This window comes from Littorina saxatilis, linkage group LG8, assembly GCF_037325665.1.
Source record: "Littorina saxatilis isolate snail1 linkage group LG8, US_GU_Lsax_2.0, whole genome shotgun sequence".
NCBI lineage: Eukaryota > Metazoa > Mollusca > Gastropoda > Littorinimorpha > Littorinidae > Littorina > Littorina saxatilis.
This window is the reverse complement of record NC_090252.1, coordinates 275,749-298,592: the sequence shown is the minus strand read 5'-3', so window position 1 is coordinate 298,592 and position 22,844 is coordinate 275,749.

Genomic DNA, 22,844 nt, shown 5'->3' with positions numbered 1-22,844 from the left:
CTTTTTTAGCGAGTGGTTATCGACTATTAATGACCGGTAATTTGTAATGAGTTGGGGCATTCTGACCAATCACAGTATTTGTTTCATTAAAACGCCAACTTGATTGAATTACAATATGCTTTAGCCTCTCCACAGTGTTGTCAGTAATGTCGCGCTGGGAATCCTCCGTTAACGTTTTCAGCAGATTGTTTTGCTTGTTTGCAAATACTGGCACACATTTCTGAGCCAATTCAAGAAGCTGTCTCACGACTTGCAGATGGTTGCATGTTGCTGAATTTCATCACGGCAGGAGTCTTGAAACAAACTGCTTAGAAAGTCTTTTTGACACAACGAAGTACGCAAAATAACTTACAAAATGTCAAATATCGCCTTTTCCGTGTGTACCACAAAGATGAAACCTTTCTCAACGCCTTATATTATTGAATGATATGTTTAACGATATCTTTTAAAGTGGGTTCGTGCAGCTATTTTATACACTTTCTGAAAATGACAGACATGCACACGGTTTTTTTTCCAAACAGTCCCACGTATCCATTTCAATGTAGGAACAATCAACATTAATATACAAATAGACATAACTACAAAGTCCACTTAGGATGTCTCAAACTTCTTCTTCTTCTGCGTTCGTGGGCGGAAACTCCCATGTACACTCGTGTTTTTTGCACGAGTGGAATTTTACGTGTATGACCGTTTTTTACCCCGCCATTTAGGCAGCCATACGCCGTTTTCGGAGGACTCATGCTGGGTATTTTCGTGTTTCTATAACCCACCAAACTCTGACATGGATCACAGGATCTTTTTCGTGCGCACTTGGTCTTGTGCTTGCGTGTACACACGGGGGTGTTCGGACACCGAGGAGAGTCTGCACACAAAGTTGACTCTGAGAAATAAATCTCTCGCCGAACGTGGGGACGAACTCACGCTGACAGCGGCCAACTGGATACAAATCCAGCGCGCTACCGACTGAGCTACATCCCCGCCCTGATGTCTCAAACAATGACATATCTTGTCAATGTTATATTGTTACAGTATAAGCAAATGTGCAATGTACGAACAGTTAACCGGAAGATTATTCGTTGCTTTTCATTGTTCTAAGCCAAATCAGAGACAAGAGATGAAAAGGAAATACAGGCACTAATTCAAAAAGGCTTAAAAGACTCGTGGGTCTGTTCTTTTCTTTGCTGACTTGTTGGCACGTGAACAACTATTTATCAATCGAGAACAGATTCAGCTAAGGACGACGTGTTGGTGTTAGGATTATATTTATGATACATCAAAAGCACTCTCATTAATATCTGATCCTCCCTCCTCCCCCACCGGCTCCCCCGACCATTATATTGCTATTTCATATGTTACGTGGATTTACATTGGTCAATTGGGTAAAACTGAGCTCAGTGCAAAAGTGATATCGACGACATTTCCGTCGATATCAGTTTTGATATCGACGATCTCTTTATTGCTTCCCCACTTCAAAAACAAAAACACCTACATTTAAAAACAAACAAATATATATGAAAATGTAATTATCCCAGAATTGAGTTGAGCAAGTGACTAAAGACTTTTTGAAAGGACAGACATATTAAAATACTGAAAAGTACAAGAAAAGAGTGAACAAAAAGAAATAATAATCAGAGGGAGGAATATGGAACAGCCAAAACTGAGACAAATACTTTTGTAATTTCTTTACAGAAAATACAAAATGTCCAGAGAATTAGCAATATATCTAACATTGACTGACTGTGTGATGATATCTTCTGCTATTGGTCTGTTTCGACAGTGTCTCAACAGACCATAGCAGAAGATATCATCACACAGTCCGTCAATATTGGGTAATATATATTTATATATATATATATATGTGTGTGTGTGTGTGTGCGCGCGCGCACATACATATACACACACGCCATACATCATTGGTGACCCGCTCCAACAAAAGGATAACAAAGTCACTGTGGCCAAACAGAGATAACAGCAATAAACCTGACCCATGGCCAACATTTTGGATTTTGAGATTTTTGCATTTCTGCACTCTACCAAATGTGTTATATCTATTCTGTAATCAATTTCAGATTCGCTTTGCAAATTTATATATAATAACAAGTCGCATAAGGCGAAATTACTACATTTAGTCAAGCTGTGGAACTCACAGAATGAAACTGAACGCACTGCATTTTTTCATAATGACCGTAGTCCGCCGCTAGTGCAAAAGGCAGTGAAAGTGACGAGCCTGTTCAGCGCTGTAGCGGTTGCGCTGCGCTGCATAGCACGCTTTACTGTACCTCTCTTCGTTTTAACTTTCTGAGCGTGTTTTTAATCCAAACATATCATATCTATATGTTTTGGGAATCAGGAACCGACAAGGAATAAGGTGAAATTGTTTTTAAAACGATTTCGGAAATTTAATTTTAATCATAATTTTTATATTTTTAATTTTTAGAGCTTGTTTTTAATCCGAATATAACATATCTATATGTTTTGCGAATCAGAACATGATAAAAAATAAAATAAAAGTAATTTTGGATCGTTTTATAAAAAATAAATTTTAATTACAATTTTCAGATTTTTAATGACCAAAGTCATTAATTAATTTTTATGCCTTCATTCTGAAATGCAATACCGAAGTCCGGCCTTCGTCGAAGATTGCTTGGCCAAAATTTCAATCAATTTGATGGAAAAATGAAGGTGTGACAGTGCCGCCTCAACTTTTACAAAAAGCCGGATATGACGTCATCAAAGACATTTATCGAAAAAAAGAAAAAAAGGAGCCGGGAATATCATACCCAGGAACTCTCATGTAAAATTTCATAAAGATCGGTTCAGTAGTTTACTCTGAATCGCTCTACACACACGCACATACAGACAGACAGACAGACACAACACACACACATACACCACGACCCTCGTTTCGATTCCCACTCCATGTTAAAACATTTAGTCAAAACTTGACTAAATGTAATGAGGTTGTATACAACTCTCCTGTGTTCACTTTCAAGTGAATAACTATCGTTCTGATATCATTTTAAAGTGAAGCTAAAGAAACCTTGTATCGGCACTGCTGTGCATCTCCTATGATCTCAATGGTATCAAGGCACGGGTCATAGAGATCAATTTAGATCTAGATCTATTTCCGGTTGTGTATTCACACGCCAACGTTCGTTCGTCAAGATGGACGGCGATTTTGATTTGATATTAGCGACTTTTTCTTAGAAGACTTCAATGAAGAGGACGAAACTTTAATGGCCGCCGCGCCCAAAAAAAGGAGATTCGAGAAAGTGACTGATGACGATGTGAACGTTCTCATCACCGATACAGAAAACGCCAACACCAAAAGAAAAACTGAACATGTGATACGGCTGATTTCAGATTTCATTCTTCAAACCGAAGAGTTTGCAAAACAGATGAGATCAGCTGATATAGCGAAAATTGAGGATCCAAAACTTGTTGCAAACATTACATTCTTGTCAAGTTTCTTACAACGGTGAAACGCGAAGATGGAGATGAATATGAACCAGGTACGATTCGAGGATTTCTGTCCGCCGTCGATCGGCACATGGCAGCGAACGGAAAAGGCAAGATTTTTTCCAGCAATGATACGCTGTTTGAAAACGTTCGAGCAGTTGCAAAAAGCAAACAAAAAAAGCTGAAATCAGCAGGGAAAGGAAACTTACCTCAAAGAGCGTGTGCACTAACGGACGAAGAGATGGAAACACTGTGGGACTCTGGTCAGTTGGGAGTGTCCACACCAAGAGCCATAATCAACACCCTGTGGTGGTTGAACTGCCTCCACTTTGGAATGCGGGCAAGAACCGAACATCGCCAGATGTGCTGGTCCGACGTAACTGTTCAGATGGACAGCAGTGGCCACCGCTTCTTGGAATTCAACGAGCGAACCACGAAAACAAGAACAGGGGTCTCCAGGCAGGATGTCAGGGCAAAACCGCGAGCGTATGAAGATGTTGAAAACCCTGAGCGGTGTCCTGTGAAGATCTTCGAGAAATATGCCTCTCTTCGCCCTGCAGAAACATGCGGCTCCAACTATCCGTTCTACCTCACATGCGTCCATGATCCGAAACCAGGCAAACAATGGTTTCGTGCAATGCCGATGGGAGTGAACACAATCGGCAGTTTGATGAAAGAAATGGCGGCCGCGTCCGAGATATCTTCCACCACAAGTAAACGAATCTCGGGTACCTCGGCGAGGAAGACGCTGCTACAGAAGCTCAATGATTCTGGAGTTCCCCCAACCCATATAATGGAGAAATCAGGACATAAAAACATTCAGTCTGTACTCAGTTACGCGAAAATGTCCGACAACCAGCAACTGCAAGTTTCCCGAATTCTGTCAACCACGCGCACTTGCACAGTCTCAAAGTTGGGAGCTATGACGTCAACTACTGATGACGCAGATTCCAGTGCCTCGGCCTCAGGCGGAAACACACTCCGCCAGCCAGCAGTGACCTTTGATGCGCCCATTCATGGAGGAGTTTTCAATTTCAATTTCACAATGCCGCAATGAGTTTCTTCTTCGTCTTCAGTTGCAGAGCACCAAATTCCAATCAGTTACATTAAGTTGTGTACGTGTGTGTGGTTTTTTTTCTTCTTCTTTTTATATTTAGTCAAGTTTTGACTAAATATTCTAACATCGAGGGGGAATCGAAACGAGGGTCGTGGTGTACAGTGTATGTGTGTGTGTGTGTGTGTATGTGTGTGTGTGTGTGTGTGTGTGCGTGCGTGTAGAGCGATTCAGACCAAACTACTGGACCGATCTTTATGAAATTTGACATGAGAGTTCCTGGGATTGATATCCCCATACATTTTTTTCATTTTTTTGATAAATGTCTTTGATGACGTCATATCCGGCTTTTCGTGAAAGTTGAGGCGGCACTGTCACGCCCTCATTTTTCAACCAAATTGGTTGAAATTTTAGTCAAGTAATCTTCGACGAAGCCCGGGGTTCGGTATTGCATTTCAGCTTGGTGGCTTAAAAATTAATTAATGACTTTGGTCATTAAAAATCTGAAAATTGTAAAAAAAAATAAAAATTTATAAAACGATCCAAATTTACGTTTATCTTATTTTCCATCATTTGCTAATTCCAAAAACATATAAATATGTTATATTCGGATTAAAAACAAGCTCTGAAAATTAAATATATAAAAATTATTATCAAAATTTTTTTTTCGAAATCAATTTAAAAACACTTTCATCTTATTCCTTGTCGGTTCCTGATTCCAAAAATATATAGATATGATATGTTTGGATTAAAAACACGCTCAGAAAGTTAAAACGAAGAGAGGTACAGAAAAGCGTGCTATGCAGCATAGCGTAACCACTACCCCGCTCGCGCGCTCTTCTTGTCAATTTCACTGCCTATGCCGTGAGCGGTGGACCACGAGTATACGGTCTTGCTGCGTTGCATTGCGTTCAGTTTCATTCTGTGAGTTCGACAGCTACTTGACTAAATATTGTATTTTCGCCTTACGCGACTTGTTTTATATTTAGTCAAGTTTTGACTAAATATTTTAACATCGAGGGGGAATCGAAACGAGGGTATGGTGTATGTGTGTGCGTGTGTGTGTGTGTGTGTGTAGAGCGATTCAGACTAAACTACTGGACCGATCTTTATGAAATTTCACATGAGAGTTCCTGGGTATGAAATCCCCGAACGTTTTTTTCATTTTTTTTATAAATGTCTTTGATGACGTCATATCCGGCTTTTCGTGAAAGTTGAGGCGGCACTGTCACGCCCTCATTTTTTAACCAAATTGGTTGAAATTTTGGTCAAGTAATCTTCGACGAAGCCCGGACTTCGGTATTGCATTTCAGGTTGGTGGCTTAAAAATTAATTAATGACTTTGGTCATTAAAAATCTGAAAATTGTAAAAAAAAAATAAAAATTTATAAAACGATCCAAATTTACGTTTATATTATTTTCCATCATTTGCTGATTCCAAAAACATATAAATATGTTATATTCGGATTAAAAACAAGCTCTGAAAATTAAATATATAAAAATTATTATCAAAATTAAATTGTCCAAATCAATTTAAAAACACTTTCATCGTATTCCTTGTCGGTTCCTGATTCTAAAAACATATAGATATGATATGTTTGGATTAAAAACACGCTCAGAAAGTTAAAACAAAGAGAGGTACAGAAAAGCGTGCTATCCTTCTTAGCGCAACTACTACCCCGCTCTTCTTGTCAATTTCACTGCCTTTGCCATGAGCGGTGGACTGACGATGCTACGAGTATACGGTCTTGCTGAAAAATGGCAGCTACTTGACTAAATATTGTATTTTCGCCTTACGCGACTTGTTTACTCCTAAGTTGATGAGGCCCAATGACAAGAATCCAAGATAAACTGGAACGAATTTATATTTCAAGCAAAGAAAGTGTTCGTGTTCTTGTTTGTTTCATTGCAATAAATTTGCGTTAATCAACATTACTATGCGTGTTCTCTCTCTCTCTCTCTCTCTCTCTCTCTCTCTCTCTCTCTCTCTCTCTCTCTCTCTCTCTCTCTCTCTCTCTCTCTCTCTCTCTCTCTCTCTCTCTCTCTCTCTCTCTCTCTCTCTCACTCGCTCTCGCTCTCTCTCTCTCTCTCTCTCTAAAAGGTTGAAATGACGTCAATTGTAGCTAAAGATACGTCACTTCCTTGTTACACAATGGCTGTCGCACAAGTTCTTGATCAAGCAAACTGAACGCGAAAGTGGCTTCTACCGTGATTTCCAGGTTTGCATTGTGTCGGCTCTAATTTTTTCTTTCAAAATCAAAATAAAAGAATCGAAACTTTATTCACGAATACCATTTTGTAAGCCACTAAAACCAAAGACACGCCACACTATTTTCCTTCCACCATTCCTCGATGGAAAAGAGTTCGTGTTGTTTTTGTTTTAATTTTTGTCTTTGTCGTTGATCATTGTATACACAAATTACACAAACGTCATCTTGTGAGGGACCAAAAAATATTGAAACTCTCGGATGATTTTTTTGTGTGGTATCAACCTCGACCTACGGTCTCGGTTGATACCACAACAAAATCATCCTCGAGTTTCAATATTTTTCGGTCCCTCACTCGATGACGTTGTGTAATCTCTATTTATTGCACTGCAGACGCAAAATAAGCACCCTTTTAACCCCCAAATAGTTGTTTCTTTCTTCACTTTTTTTTTTACTTAAAACAAATTTCATTTTCATTTTTTGTGATGCATATTGAAGAAAAGTTTACATGTAATCATTATCGGTCACTTTAAGCTTTAGAAGTTAAACTAAAACCTGTTGCTAGGGATTTTTTGCAAATTTACTCCTGTGACCTTCACGTCTGCTTTTTTTGAAAATGGCCGCTTGAGTTTGAGCAACCTTTAAATCGCTATATCTCATCAATACTAAATAATAGACACTTGTAGTAAAGACCATCTGAAAGCTGGTTATCTTCACTTTCAAGGGATACCAAAAAGTCGAAATATCAAAAATGATACTTTGTTATCCTTTTGTGGGAGTGGGTCACAATTTATTAGAAATACTAGTTTTTGTAAGTTTAAGTATAGCTGTGAGCAAACGTAGTTGACGATTCTTGGCTGCAACTTTTGAGTTGTGCACAGTTATCAGATTGTTCAATAATGTTTTGTTTATTTTTCCTTGATATCCCCTTAAAATACCCCTATATGAAAACAAATTGTTAAAAAGTTGAAAATGTTTGTGCAAGGGAGGTAATTACTACTGATTTTGTGTAAACTCAAAATGCATAGTGACATCTTCCAAAACTAATAATGAATAAGGAATGAAGCTCTCTTCACAGGTTGTCTACCTATCTTACTTGATTACATTGCTTTAAACTGCACACCAAATGTCTCATCAGTTTGCATTCAAACAATTCAAAGGAGGCAATTGCAATGCATAACAAAGGAAACTCTATATAGTTATTCAATGAAGTATACTTTTAAAATGAGACATGCACGATCCCGACTGCATCTACTTTATTTTTGTAAAGTTTTAACATGTGTTTTCCTTTCTGAAAATACAAAGTTATGGTAACCTTGATGTAGCGTCAGTGTAAACACTTAACACAGACTCGCAGCCCAACTCACATATGCACCTGTTCTACTGCAGACAGCATTTACTGCATTTTTACTGGGGGCTCAACTTGTGCTGTAGTGTTCTTCTTGGTGGACTTTTTATTGAAGGTTATTCGCTCCTTTGCATACATGACGGCCTCTGCAGAAGACGATGAGTCCTCCTCCGCGATAGCTGCATTAGCTTCCCATTCAGATTCAACGGGATGCAGGTAGTCCTCGGGCAGGGAGCTGTCAGACGAAGGACAGGCGATGTGATGCAGGCAGTCATCTGACATGCTGCTGTCTGACACTGTGGAGGAGTGTCGCGTTGTATGGCTTGTGTTTGATAAGCCTGCGACAACATTAGTGCATGTTAGTAATTATACCTCACGTTGTGCATTGTGCAAAAGCAGACGCATTTGTGTTGCATAGTTTCTTTTTCATCAAAGCTTTTTATAAGCTACGATCCCCGCACCAACATTATTATTAGTTCGCGCTTTATATCTCTTTAATGGTCGGAGGCTCTATATTTCCGACCAAACCTGGGTTTTAACGAGCTTTTCAAGTCTAAATGTACGGTAAAAACAAAGAGGATCTGTTCAAGTGAAGAGATGCCCTTTTCTTCGTTTTTAATCTTTAGCTTAGATAAGCGTTCAAATAGTACTTAAACCTTCCTTTTGATCTTGTTCTTCATACAATTGTACTTTGGATTACGTTACCCCCAAAGCCTCAAGACTCGACTCATACTTGTATCAATGTCGTCGGGAATCTCAGCATAGTCATGAACTTGTACACTGACAAAGGAGTGTCTGTCAGGGAGAGGTGGAGGCTGGACACGGAACATTACGCCGTCACCTGCTGCTCGCCTCACGTTGTGTGGGGCGGGGGGAGGCGGAAGTCTTCCTCGTCTGCCTGGAAAAAGCCAAATGCTAATTACACAAATTGTTCCTTTATATTAATTTAGAAAAAACATATTTTGAACATGTCACAAATATGTTCGAAAGCATGTTTAATTGCAATGACAATGTTTCATATAGAAGCACACATAAAACCATGGACAGATATGGTACGACTGTTTAGCCAATTAATAGAAACAGGAGATGGAAAACCGTTACTAATGTTTGTGGGCTATAGGAAATCAATGTCTAAACACTACCCTCAAAGGGTGGACGCATACGAATTCGACGGAAGTGATAAAACCAGTTATAAAAGCCTGACAACAAAGACGGCGCAAGACTGTGCTAAAATCGTGTATTAGCCATGTGCACCGCTAATCGTTTTTAGTGTGACCCAATTATGACGTCACGAACCCACCACCACAGGAGATTGCTTCTATGTCTCCTTGTTGACACCCTCACCCCTCCCATACGTTTGTTAAAGCCTCGATTCAGAATATTCAAGCTACGTTTCTCTGAGTGCTTCATGTAATGTCACAATGTTGATATAATTTACCTCCAACTTGTCTTTTTCTCATAACTGCATGAAAGATAATGGCGAGACCAACAAAGAACAGTACAGCACATCCGCTTGACCCCAGTATTATGATCAGTTGCCTTTCTGGCGGCTGGTTTGTGGACGTGACAGGAGTAGTTGCTGTTGAAGTTGAAGGGGATGTCGTTGCTAATGTCAAACAAACACACCAGGTAAGTGAATCAATGGAAATATCTTGATGTTACAACATAGAAATAGTCAAATGTTGCATTCAGTATCTGTTTGCAAATATTGGTCTACTGTGGTACATTGTCACATGTTCAGTGTCGTGATTGTTACGTGTGATTGTCAAACTGAACAAATATTTCAATCTCAAGAACAGATAAAAGGACGATAATGTTACGAGCCAGTCAGACTGGCGGGAGATCCCACACTAATCCCCGTCCTGTATCTAAAGCACAATTGTCACAATCATGACTTAAAATGTATTCACAGTGTTGATACAACTCAATGTTTGCTCTCTAAAAGGATGTGCTGATGACAAATACGCGAATTGCAAACACCATTTATCCTTCCAAAACCTGCCCCATTTCTTAAGAAGTAATCACTACGTTTCTTACATGCTTTATATTTTAGGTTAAATTCTTATTCTCAACACACACACACAGAAACCACTCAATTTCTGCTTCGTAGGTGCGAGTTTCAAGTTTTCAGAGTGACCTACACACCATTCTGATACATTGTGCGTGCGTGCATCTTTACATCAGTTCATAAATATGTGCACAGAAATGTACGTTGTTGTTCAAAATATTATATCATTCTCGTACAGTAAATTACCTTGCAAGCGCCCATCACCGTTATGGATCATTTAGGCTCAATAATAGGTGTAAGGCGTTTACTACGTACTGTAACCTGTGTAGAATGTGTTCCAAATGAGAAATAGCGGTATTAGTCACTTTGCATGAGATTTATAGTAGGATTCGTTTCTGTGCAAAAGTGTACATTTCCTCTATGTATCTTTCTCTGTTCATTTGTTTGCGTGTGTGCAAATCTAGTTCCTAAATTGAGCGTTACGAGCAAAACCGCGTGTGTCTTAACACGAACCATAACCTTGTACCCACTAAAATGATCAACTCAAAGGTATGACTCCGTTGCAGCATTTTGTCATTATTAACTCAATGATTATCCTTGTATTTTGTAAAGAGGTTTACAATCAGTTATATACAATATTTATTGACACCTTTAGAACAAATGTGGAGGTTGGGCGTTTACAAGACAATAACTATAGCCTATGCACAGTTTTTGATCCAAAGTAGGGGGTGGGCGTTTGCTCGATAGGCCCTACTGGGTTCTTACAAGGTAGTTTACGGTATTTTACAACATTTTACAGGCAAGATATGCCTTTCTTGAACGTTTTATCAAATTAACGTATTACCTTATGGACTTGATTGACTGTACCTAATAACTAATAATAAGCGCGCGTACACAAAAGGTAACGAAAACAAAAAGCATTTTCTTCAGCTCAAATTGACAAAGAAATGCTACAGTTTGTAGAAATCTTAAATATAATAAACAGACAGTGGTGACATCTCATTTGGTATTCTCATTTGCGTTGCCTCCTAACTGATCGATTACTGATTCAGCAATTAATATACACAGTACATTATATTAATGCAACTCAGTAAACTTACGGCTCGGTGCTCTTGTTAAGTCAGAGGAAACGGTACTGGTGGTTGTTCTGGTAACATCTGAAAGCATAACAAAACAACGTTTAACACTCCAGATATCATCAGATTCATCAGAAGAAGCGTATCTGATCCTGCATGAACTTAACACCAACTTGTTAAATTGAGAGCAATCTGTTTGATAAACGTTGTTTTACGTACATCGACATTAACAGCAAACACTACAGCTGCATTAATGGCACTGTTACCACCAAAGAAAAACATCACCTTTCTGAGAGTTATATTGTGCACCTGTTATTATTGTTGGATGAACCAAATTAGGAAAGAAATCGGTTTGTTTACGGCTGTATAACTCTGATCCTGTTATTATCGTAATCGTTGTCATATATGCCTTCTTTTCAGTTCTATATAACTTATAAGAAAGATAGTTTCTAACTAGATGTTCAAAGACCCGACCTTGAAGAGTTGGGATATTCTGTGCGAACAGCCTTGAACTAAGTTTCCGTTAGGGATGCAAGCTTTTCAAACTGCAGTACAAAGAACGTTATGAACAATATAAACCAAAATATCGATAGCTGGACACTTTTGCGCTGGTTGCCGAGCAAAGCAAGCTTTATATTTAAAGAGATAGATAGAGATAGGAATTCCATAAGAAGCGTCTTCAATTTGGACGCGTCGACTCTGGGATGTTTGGAGCAGAAGGCAGAAGTACAGTTTGCAGAATAAACAGAATAATACATGACTTGCTGTGTCGCTCGCAGTTCAACATTTGAAGGAGAGAGAGAGAGAGAGAGAGAGAGAGAGAGAGAGAGAGAGAGAGAGAGAGAGAGAGAGAGAGAGAGAGACAGAGAGAGAGACAGAGAGAGACACAGAGAGAGAGAGAGTGAGAGAGAAAGAGACAGAGTGAGACAGAGAGAGAGAGAGAGAGAGAGAGAGAGAGAGAGAGAGAGAGAGAGAGAGAGAGAGAGAGAGAGAGAGAGAGAGAGAGAGAGAGAGAGAGAGATCACTTGGTGTGTGTGTGGCATTAACAGATATAACAAATCAATAATAGCAATACATAAGACTAGAAATACCGTGGGTTGTGCTCGGGAATTCAGAAGATAAAAGGTCAGTTGTTCTCGCACAGGCTGGAAAAAAATATTGTTCGAAATATTGAAGCCCAGCGTTAGCATTAGAATCATGTGTGAGAGAGAGAGAGAGAGAGAGAGAGAGAGAGAGACAGAGAGACAGAGAGAGAGAGAGAGAGAGAGAGAGAGAGAGAGAGTGACAGACAGACACACAGACAGACAGGTTTAGACACAGAGAGAGGACAATACCAATAACACTTTATTCAAAGTAATGGCACATTCTCGATATATTGATTATCTTGGCTCTATGCTGGATGAGGTTCAACCTCGAGGTTGTGTTTTTACCCACCTGTATTGACAGCTATTGTATTGTGTTATAAACATAGCAATATGGTTTAGTATAATTTATTTATTTATTCATGACTGTTTTTTCCGTCTTCAGAATGCATGTGCCTGTAGTTGGTATGAGTGAGTGCGTCGCGTTCTCGCTGTGCGTCTGTGTGCGAGTGTATGAGTCCGAGTGAACTTGCGCTTTGAACTTCGGATAAGGCGCTATATAAATAAAGAGAATAATAATAAATAAAGAGTGTCTTGGTCCTTGTCGATTTGTGTTTCGTATAATGTTCACTATGTATTGTATATTTTGTAAGCGCCAAGGGCTATATTCAGATTAGGCGCACAAATGTTCATAATAATAATAATAATAATAATAATAATGACGATACACGTGTGTGTTTGTGTGTTTTTCTGTATAAACCAGTCTTGATCGAAAGACTTTGTCCGGTCACGAATACAAGCTGGGTTTTGGGTATGACTGTGTACGTAAGTGTTAGTTACCGAGTGCCTTGGAGAATGAGGAACTTATAAGCTTGTGGCGATTTATATTTTTTGAGAATGAAAGTCGCCTGCTCATTTCAATGCTTGTTATTCACTCAGGTGCCAGGAGAATTGTTAATAATCACTCTCCCGTAATACTCTATAATTATGTCGTAGGCATTTAGAGCGCTTACCTCCCTTTGTTTATTAGGTAATGCCGATGATATGAGTTATTTCGAATATACTGACTGTTAGCAAATGAAAACAGGCATGTCGAGAATAAAGATATCAAGCATGAGCCTTTTAGGCGAATGCTTATATCGTTTGTAAGACATGTCTGTTATCATTTCCTAATAGTCAGCATATTAGAAAATATAGTTTTATTACCGTTTAATTCGACCAAAATACATTTCGAAGCGACCCCGCGAATTAGATAGAACAGCCGCAATGGGAACTTGAGCGCTCCTACCTGATTATGCCTGTCAGTCAAAGAATTCTCGTGACCTGGGTCAGCCAATCAGTGTAACACACCTGACGTGATGAATATGCACAGGTCAAATGCGTTTGACACACAACAATCTCACAAGAGAAACCATGTTGAACAGTCATGCGTTTTGGTTGCTTCGCGTTTTCTTGTTGAACAGAGAGCCACAGATTTAGAACCAACTCCAGACAAATGGGAAATAACGTAAAGATACATTTGACGTAAAGCGAGTGACGCAATTTCACTTGATTTTTCCGAACTTAGATCATTTAGATTTCAAGTAAGTGGGCCGGCATTGCACACTCAGAGGATGGGCGGTGCCTTGCTGTTCCGTGAAGCACCCACCGAAAAAACTCGCTTTTCGGTATATTTTAGATAAAGTGAGTAGTATCTGACAGCATTTGAAGTGTCATTCTTTAGAATAAATCACGCTGATATTGTTGATTTAAATTTGTACTTTGTCTTGTTACTTTTTAGCTTGATAAAAAAAAAGGGTCCCTGCCTAAACGTTATGTATAACATTTAGAGGGTCACTTAGAATCCGTCGTGATTGGTCAAAAAGCCATATAAGGCACTGAATTGGTAATAACAAAGAATATTCAACAACTTCCGTTGAGATAGGGACCGGTGGCGGAAATAAGGCTGTGCGAGACTATCCAATCATAAGCCCCGATTTCCCCAACGTGTAAAGAGAATAGCAATTATATACATTTAGCGGTCGTATTCAATGTTGTTATGAGTTCTATGAAAAATGACGTCTTAAAACTATTTGACTCACTTGTCAAAGCAGACAGGAAGAGAGGCAGACAGACACACACACACACACACACACACACACACACACACACACACCGCGCGATCACACACACACACACACACACACACACACACACACACACACACACACACACACACACACACACACACATACATATATATATCCCATGACCTCCCTTCTTTGTCTCTGTTACTTCAGTATGGGTATATATGTTGTATTTTTATAGCTCAATAAATACATCATGGACTCCAAAAAATATATGATAGTGCAGATTCCGATTTGGGCAAAGAACTACTTTCCTCCCGACCTTTGACCTCGCGCCGAACAATGTGACACATTTGTATGAAGTTCCAAAATCGTATTGCACGGCTCAGAAAACCATATCAGTTGCACGCAAAAATGAATCTCAGAACTGATCTGATGTATGGGATGCAATAAACAAACGTTTCCTTCATTATGAAAGCAATGCAGATTGAAAAAAACGAACATTCAACTTACAAGATACCCAGATGCTAGCGAACCAAAACAAAAACACGAGTACCCTCCCTTGCATCGTTAGCAGACGACTTTTGAGAGTCTGTCAGTAATGTGTTTGGTGTGCGTCTTCAGTTTCTCTGGCAGTGTCGGTGTGGGAACTGACAGAAGCTAGGGAGCACAGATAATAGAAGCCCTGTCACATAGACTAATCACACAATCAATACACATTTGGCTCATGTTTTAAATGACAGTTTCGAGTTTGTTAGTCAAACTCAAAGCAACAACACTGTCACTGGTGACATGCGTAGCGAGACCGAGAAGCGTCCTTACCTGGCACGGTTTGGCTTCGCTATCAAACATCGGCTGTTTCACGTGTTTTGCGAGCAAGTCTACTCTTTTGCCTGGCTCTGCAGTAAGTCCACATTGGCGATGAAGGTATCCAAGAACTTAACATGTGTGTATTTTTCCGTAATCCAGTCATATTCCTTCAAAATGCAATCAATCGGCGGTGACAGACGTGTGAGCAATTCGCGACTTTAACTCGGTCCCGTTTTCCTCACACCCATACCAGTTTAGGTTCATCCATCCAAACACACTCGCAAAACAGTTTATCACGTAGATACATTTCAAATAGGGAGCAAATGGTTAAATCTAAACCTACATATTTGTTCCCTAAAATTTGCTTCTCTGTCAATAAGCCTAATTGTATAATAACACGTTCGAGAAAAACAACGTGGAACCGATTCTGAATCGAGTAAGCCAAATGGGTGCCAACCCGGTTTTGCCCGTTCTGCCGACCTGAAACGCAAAACAAAAGAATTGTGCGCTTCAACTAAATTAATTTCTATACGACTTCATTACTTTCTTGCAACTTATGAACCTTTACTTAAAGCTTTTAAATGGTCTGAAAGTAGTGTTACCGCGTACTTATCGATGCACTCGTTCGTTTTATCTTTTCAGCGACGGCCACTTAGTTTAAGGTTGCAAAAGGGCTAAGTCTCGCTGGCAACACTGTTTTACAGTCCACAGATCGCAACAGTGCCGCTAGTAGTCTACACTTTGTGTTTGATGGTACAATGGGATATACAGATTACAACACTCGTGTTTTTTTTATATGGCTTGTATTTATATGTATAGGTTACAACACGAGTGGTTTTTTATATGGCTTGTATTTCAGTCAAGACCCAGCGGATGAATATCATCTGTGCTCCCTAGCTTCTGTCAGTTCCCACACCGACACTGCCAGAGAAACTGAAGACGCACACCAAAACACACTTCCGACAGATTCTCAAAAGTCGTCTGCTAACGATGCAAGGGAGGGTACTCGTGTTTTTGTTTTGGTTCGCTAGCATCTGGTTATCTTGTAAGTTGAATGTTCGTTTTTTTCGACCTGCATTGCTTTCATAATGAAAGAAACGTTTGCTTATTGCATCTCATACATCAGATCAGTTCTGAGATTCATTTTTGCGTGCAACTGATATGGTTTTCTGAGCCGTGCAATACGATTTTGGAACTTCATACAAATGTGTCACATTGTTCGGCGCGAGGTCAAAGGTCGGGAGGAAAGTAGTTCTTTGCCCAAATCGGAATCTGCACTATCATATATTTTTTGGAGTCCATGATGTATTTATTGAGCTATAAAAATACAACATATATACCCATACTGAAGTAACAGAGACAAAGAAGGGAGGTCATGGGATATATATATATATATATATATATATATATATATATATATATATATATATATATATATATATATATATATATATATACACGTACACACAGCTCAGAAACACTTACATTTCGAAAGAATTTGAATAGTTGTGTTGAACGTGTCACAATGTTTCAACCGTCCGATAAGTAACAATGTGACATCTTGTGAGCTCTCTATTTCTCTTTGGAAAATAAATGCGCTTGTGTCATTGTTGCAGACACAGCCCACTGTAGAAAGGCATTTACTGTCTTCGAACTTTATGATGCAGATTGGTGGCGGAAAGCTCTGTGCAGAGTCTTCCAAAACGTTCACAGATGTCAAGATGTTGGACTCAGCACAATTATTGTTAACAGTAGCTTCAACCGTTAGGTAACAGACTCCATTTTCATTTGCAATCGTGTTGTTCGTCTGAAAAGATGCACCTGCAGGGAGAGATGACTGTTTAAAGCGACTACATACATCCAGACAGACAAACAGGCAGACAGACAGACAGTCAAACAGACAAACAGACAGATAGACAAACAGACAAACAAACGGACAAACAGATAGATAGACAAACAGACAAACAAACGGACAAACAGATAGATAGACAGACAGCCAGACAGCCAGCCAGACAGCCAGACGTACAGACAGACAGACAGATAGACAGACAGACAGACAGGCATGTATGCATACATACATACATACATACATACATACATACATACATACATACATACATACATACATACATACATACATACACACATACATACATACATACATACATACATACATACATACATGCACACACACATACATATAAACATACATACATTAAACAAGAACTAACTAACTAATTAACTAACTAACTAACTAACTAACTAACTAACTAATGAATACATGTATTAGTACATGAATAAATCATTGAATAATTAAACAACTAAATAAGCACAAACAAACAAAAACAAAATCAAAACCAGACAGCAACACATTTAAAACCGTTATCCGACTTAAAACGATTTTACAGGTCGATGCAATATTTTAATTTAACAGCAACAATGATCTGAGCAAACACAGTTAAATCCTTTGCACTGTGCTCACATTGCCTTGGTGATATCTGAATTGTTTTGATATATATTTTTGTTTACATTGTTTGAAGAATGTGACAATTTAATTTACATCAATGTTCCTGTTCAATTAATTCATCAAATTATAAAGTTGAACGTTCAGGTAAAGAACTTCTCTGGAAAAGAGATGAATTTGACACATTTAATTTTGTTATTTTTTTTTTCAATTTAGCACATTCCGGAAAAAGTTTGCAGGCAAATTATGCACCTTTCGTATAAAACTGTAAAGTCAATTAATTGACACATGTCCTTGAACTTTGGAAATGTTACATACTTACACACACCAACCTTCCTAATAAAATCATTTAAAAATGAAGGATACAAAATTTAAATTTAAACATATTCGTAAAACATTAATTATTTGACAAAGTTACAAAGTCTGATTTGCCTGCTTATTTCAGGAAATGTACAAATGTCCTCCCCATTTTAGGAAATGTGTAAAAAAAAAAAGTGAAACAGGACATTTTAGGAATGGTGGTAATGTCCTGATTTTGAGCATTTACAGTAACATATACATATACACTATTGAGATTAAACGTAAAGCAGTGGCTTCTATGTATGCATACTTACACGATGTGTTTCCTTGGACTGCGCAAGTCCCTAAACAAAAAACAAAAAAACGAAGACGTTGAGGCAAACACATCTTCTTCGTCAGAATCGTGAGCTGCAATGTACAGCGTTTTCATCTCGTGTCCCGTAATGAATGAACATTCTTCTTCCACGAAGTAGCGTGATTAATTTCCTTATGAACTATGTGTGTCTATCTGGACTATTTTGTTAGTGAAAAAAAGTCAGCGCTGATGCGAACAAGCACACAAGCCCATCTAGTTTGTACAGTCTCATCATTTAAAACAGAGCGGATGTGCCACACATGAGCACATTTTACACAATAACAATAATCATTAATATCTTGATTGGTGGAAACATGCGGTCGTCACAGTCAACTTTCTTTTTAAGCTGGAAATGACATTACCAAAGAACTTATTGACACAGAAATAGCATGATAAAAAAACAGAAGATGTTTATTACCAAGCCAGTGCACCGTATGGCTTTTTGACAAATCAGGACTGATTCTCATTGACCCTCTAAATGTGATAACGTTCAGGCAGGGACCATTTTGGTTTATCACTCTAAACATTAACAAAACATTGGAATGAACAAAATCAGCGTGACTTTATTCCAGGGACGTAGCACCCGGTAGGGCATGTAGGGCGACCGCCCGACCACTTTTTCCGTAAAAAAAAAAAAAAAGAGAGAGAGAGAGAGAGAGAGAGAGAGAGAGAGAGAGAGAGAGAGAGAGAGAGAGAGAGAGAGAGAGAGAGAGAGAGAGAGAGAGAGAGAGAGAGAGAGAGAGAGAGAGAGAGAGAGATCTACCAACAGAACACCCCACGTAGTATTCACGCGATGGCATAAGGTCGGTTTTTTTGGGTTTTTTGTGTGTGTGTTAGTCTTGGTCAACTGCTGGAATAGGATGACGTCTTATTTTGACGAGAACGTCACACGTGACGAGTTCCGTCAGGCCATAAAAGTATTGGCGCCAATTTAGTGAAAATTGCTTCTTCGTCCGTCTGCTCCCATGAGAAACAATGGAGGTAAGAAATGTTTTGTATATTCTGTGTGTGAAGCTGGGGTCAGACTGAGGGGTGAGTGATTGTGTGTCAACCGTAAGTACGCCATAACAATTGAGTAACACAGTAACTTGTGGGGTTAACAGTGTCACATGAAACAACATGTAGAGAGAGAATTGAACAATGGACACAAGTGTGCATCCTGGTTGTGATGGATCGAAAACGCGCTAAAAATATTCTGACAAATCCCTCTATTTTTCAGTCATCACTCAGGCTGCCAATGTTGATGGCTGGACGGATCAATAAATTGCTTGTTTAGAAGTAAACCAGTTTGTCAATCCTTGCTTTTTAACACACTAGACAATAATGAAGACGAAAGTCATTTGAAGTAAGTGCTCATCACATTCAACGTATCGGAATTTAGATATAAATGTAAGTCGATTGATAATCACTGATACATTCACCAGCCCGTTGTTTGGTGGAGGATGGAAAGATGATTAGATGGAACTGAGCTCAGAAGGCACGAAATCGCATCATGTTTTCTTTCTTTTTTAGACCATTACAAGGGGACGGGAAGGGGGGGGGGGCGGTAGTGTAAGCCCCATATTTCCTTAGCTGTCTCAGCATTTTGTCTTCCATTTTTTTTCCGCCCTACCACTTTTATTAGGTGTGCTACGTCCCTGTATTCTAAAGAATGACACTTCAAATGCTGTCAAATACTTCACTCTTTCTCTAAAACATACTGAAAAGCCCGTTTTGTCGGTGGGCGCTTTACAGAACGGCGAGTCACCACCCACCCTCTGCGTTTGCAATGGGGACCCACTCACTTCAAAATGTCATTGTCAAAGTTCTAACGATTCAAGTGAAATTGTGTCGCTTAATTTACGTCAACTATATATTTACGTCATTGTCTTTCCCTCTGGCGTCGTTTCAAAATCTGTCGCTCTCAGACAAGAAATTCAACTGAAACGCATGTTCAACATCGTTTATTTTGTGAGATTGTTGTGTGAACGCATTTTTTTTAAACAAAACTGTATTAATTGGTTTATCATGACAGAAACAATGCATTGCTTTTCAAGATAACTAACTCAAGCATATATGATTCTTTTAAGTCATCCTGGTATGTACATAACAAAGCTTATCATGAGGGCGGACTAGATACATTTCCTCATTTCAGACAACGAAAACAAACAGAAAAACCGTATGTGCAAACAATCAGAAAAGGGTAGGGGTGGTAGTACAGAAGGTGTGGAAAAAAAAGAATAAAACAAGTCGCGTAAGGCGAAATTACCACATTTAGTCAAGCTGTGGAACTCACAGAATGAAACTGAACGCACTGCATTTTTTCACAATGACCGTCGTCCGCCGCTTGTGCATAACGGAGTGAAACTGACGAGCCTGTTCAGCGCGGTAGTGGTTTCGTTGTGCTGCATAGCACGCTTTTCTGAACCTCTCTTCGTTTTAACTTTCTGAGCGTGTTTTTAATCCAAACATATCATATATCTATATGTTTTTGGAATTAGGAACCGACAAGGAATAAGATGAAATAGTTTTTCGGAAATTTAATTTTAATCATAATTTTTATATTTTTAATTTTCAGAGCTTGTTTTTAATCCACATATAACATATTTATATGTTTTTGGAATCAGAAAATGATGAAGAATAAAATGAACGTAAATTTGGATCGTTTTGTAAACAAAAATGTGATTACAATGTTCAGATTTTTAATGACCAAAGTCATTAATTAATGTTTAAGCCACCAAGCTGAAATGCAATACCGAAGTCCGGCCTTTGTTGAAGATTGCCTGGCCAAATATCAATCAATTTGATTGAAAAATGAGGGTGTGACAGTGCCGCCTCAACTTTTACAAAAAAAGCCGGATATGACGTCATCAAAAGTATTTATCGAAAAAAATCAAAAAAAATCCGGGGATATCATTCCTAGGAACTCTCATGTCAAATTTCATGTATGTATGTATGTATGTATGTATGTATATATGTATGTATGTATGTATGTATGTATGTATGTATGTATGTATGTATGTATGTATGTATGTATGTATGTATGTATGTATGTATGTATGTATGTATGTATGTATGTATGTGTGTGTGTGTGTGTGTGTGTGTGTGTGTGTGTGTGTGTGTGTGTGTGTGCTTGTGAGTGTGCGTGCGTGCGTGCGTGCGTGCGTGCGTGCGTGCGTACGTACGTACGTACGTACGTACGTACGTACGTATGTATGTGCATGCATGCATGCATGCATGCATACGTACGTACGTACGTACGTACGTATGTATGTATGTACGTACGCGCGCGCGCGCGCGCGCGCGCGCGTGCATGCGTGCGTGTGTGTGTGGATGTGTGTGTGTGTGTGTGTGTGTGTGTGTGTGTGTGTGTGTGTGTGTGTGTGTGTGTGTGAGTATGTATGTATGTATAAATGTATGTATGTATGTACGTACGATGTATGTATGTATGTATGTATGTATGTATGTATGTATGTATGTATGTACGTACGTACGTACGTACGTACGTACGTACGTACCAACGCACGCACGCACGCACGCGCGTGTGTGTGTGTGTGTGTGCGTGTGTGTGTGTGTGTGTGTGTGTGTGTGTGTGTGTGTGTGTGTGTGTGAGTATGTATGTATGTATAAATGTATGTATGTATGTACGTACGATGTATGTATGTGTCACGATCGGGTGACAGAGACCAAGAAAGCGTCACTCAGTGGAGTGCCTGTTCTGGGTCAATGTATGATAGAAAGCGCCTGTGCGTGATATTGGACACAGCAGAGTTTTTGCTGACAGTGCTCCCGAGCACGGATGTTTTGAAACGCACGAGCTTCACAGTGCAGGTTTCTGCTGTCATAGGGCTGACGGTTTTTTTCGCTGACAGCGCGCACGGGATTTTCAGGGATTGAGTTTCTCGTGTCTTTTTCCTGCTTGGGGAGGCAAAACTGTGTATAGCTGGACTGGTTTGGTGACAAGGTCAGTCACGTGTATTTGGCTAGGTGGTCTGTCAGAGACTCAAGGACGACACACTTGACACCCAGCGGCAGAAGGGGAAGGACCTAACACACAGTTACTAGAGTATGATGGTTTTTCACCGAGTATCATATTCGGCACTCTAGGGGAACTTCCACAAGTTATTCCTTTCCTCTGCCACGTATTTTGCTGAGGACAAGTCGTCACATTTCCTTCGTCGGCGATGGCTTTCGCATAAGGATTCGACAAGGGGTTCTGGACGTTTTGGGTCACTGTTGACGAACAGAGACTGTTCCAGGGAGGAGGCGGACTTTGCTTCCATTGAGAGTTACAATCATAGGCTTTTGAGGTAATAAATCATTATTTAACGCTGTTGATGAGTCTGTGTTGTGGAATGAAATACTCTCTGTTGTTCTTTCCAGGTTAGCGCATAATTTACTCTCTGTGACGCTAAAATACTAATCTGTATATGGTTTTTGCAGATAGGGAGAGAAGGACGGAAAATGGCTGTTTTGTTGTTGTAAAAAGTCAGTTTTGTGCAGGCCCACGTGCTCGATGAGATATTTAAAGATGACATGTTTTAAGGTGGTGGGTGAGGGGTAGCTGACATGTTTAGTGCACCGATGCTTTCTGTTTGCAGCCTTCCTTCGTTCGTTCGTTTCGTTCGTTCGTTAC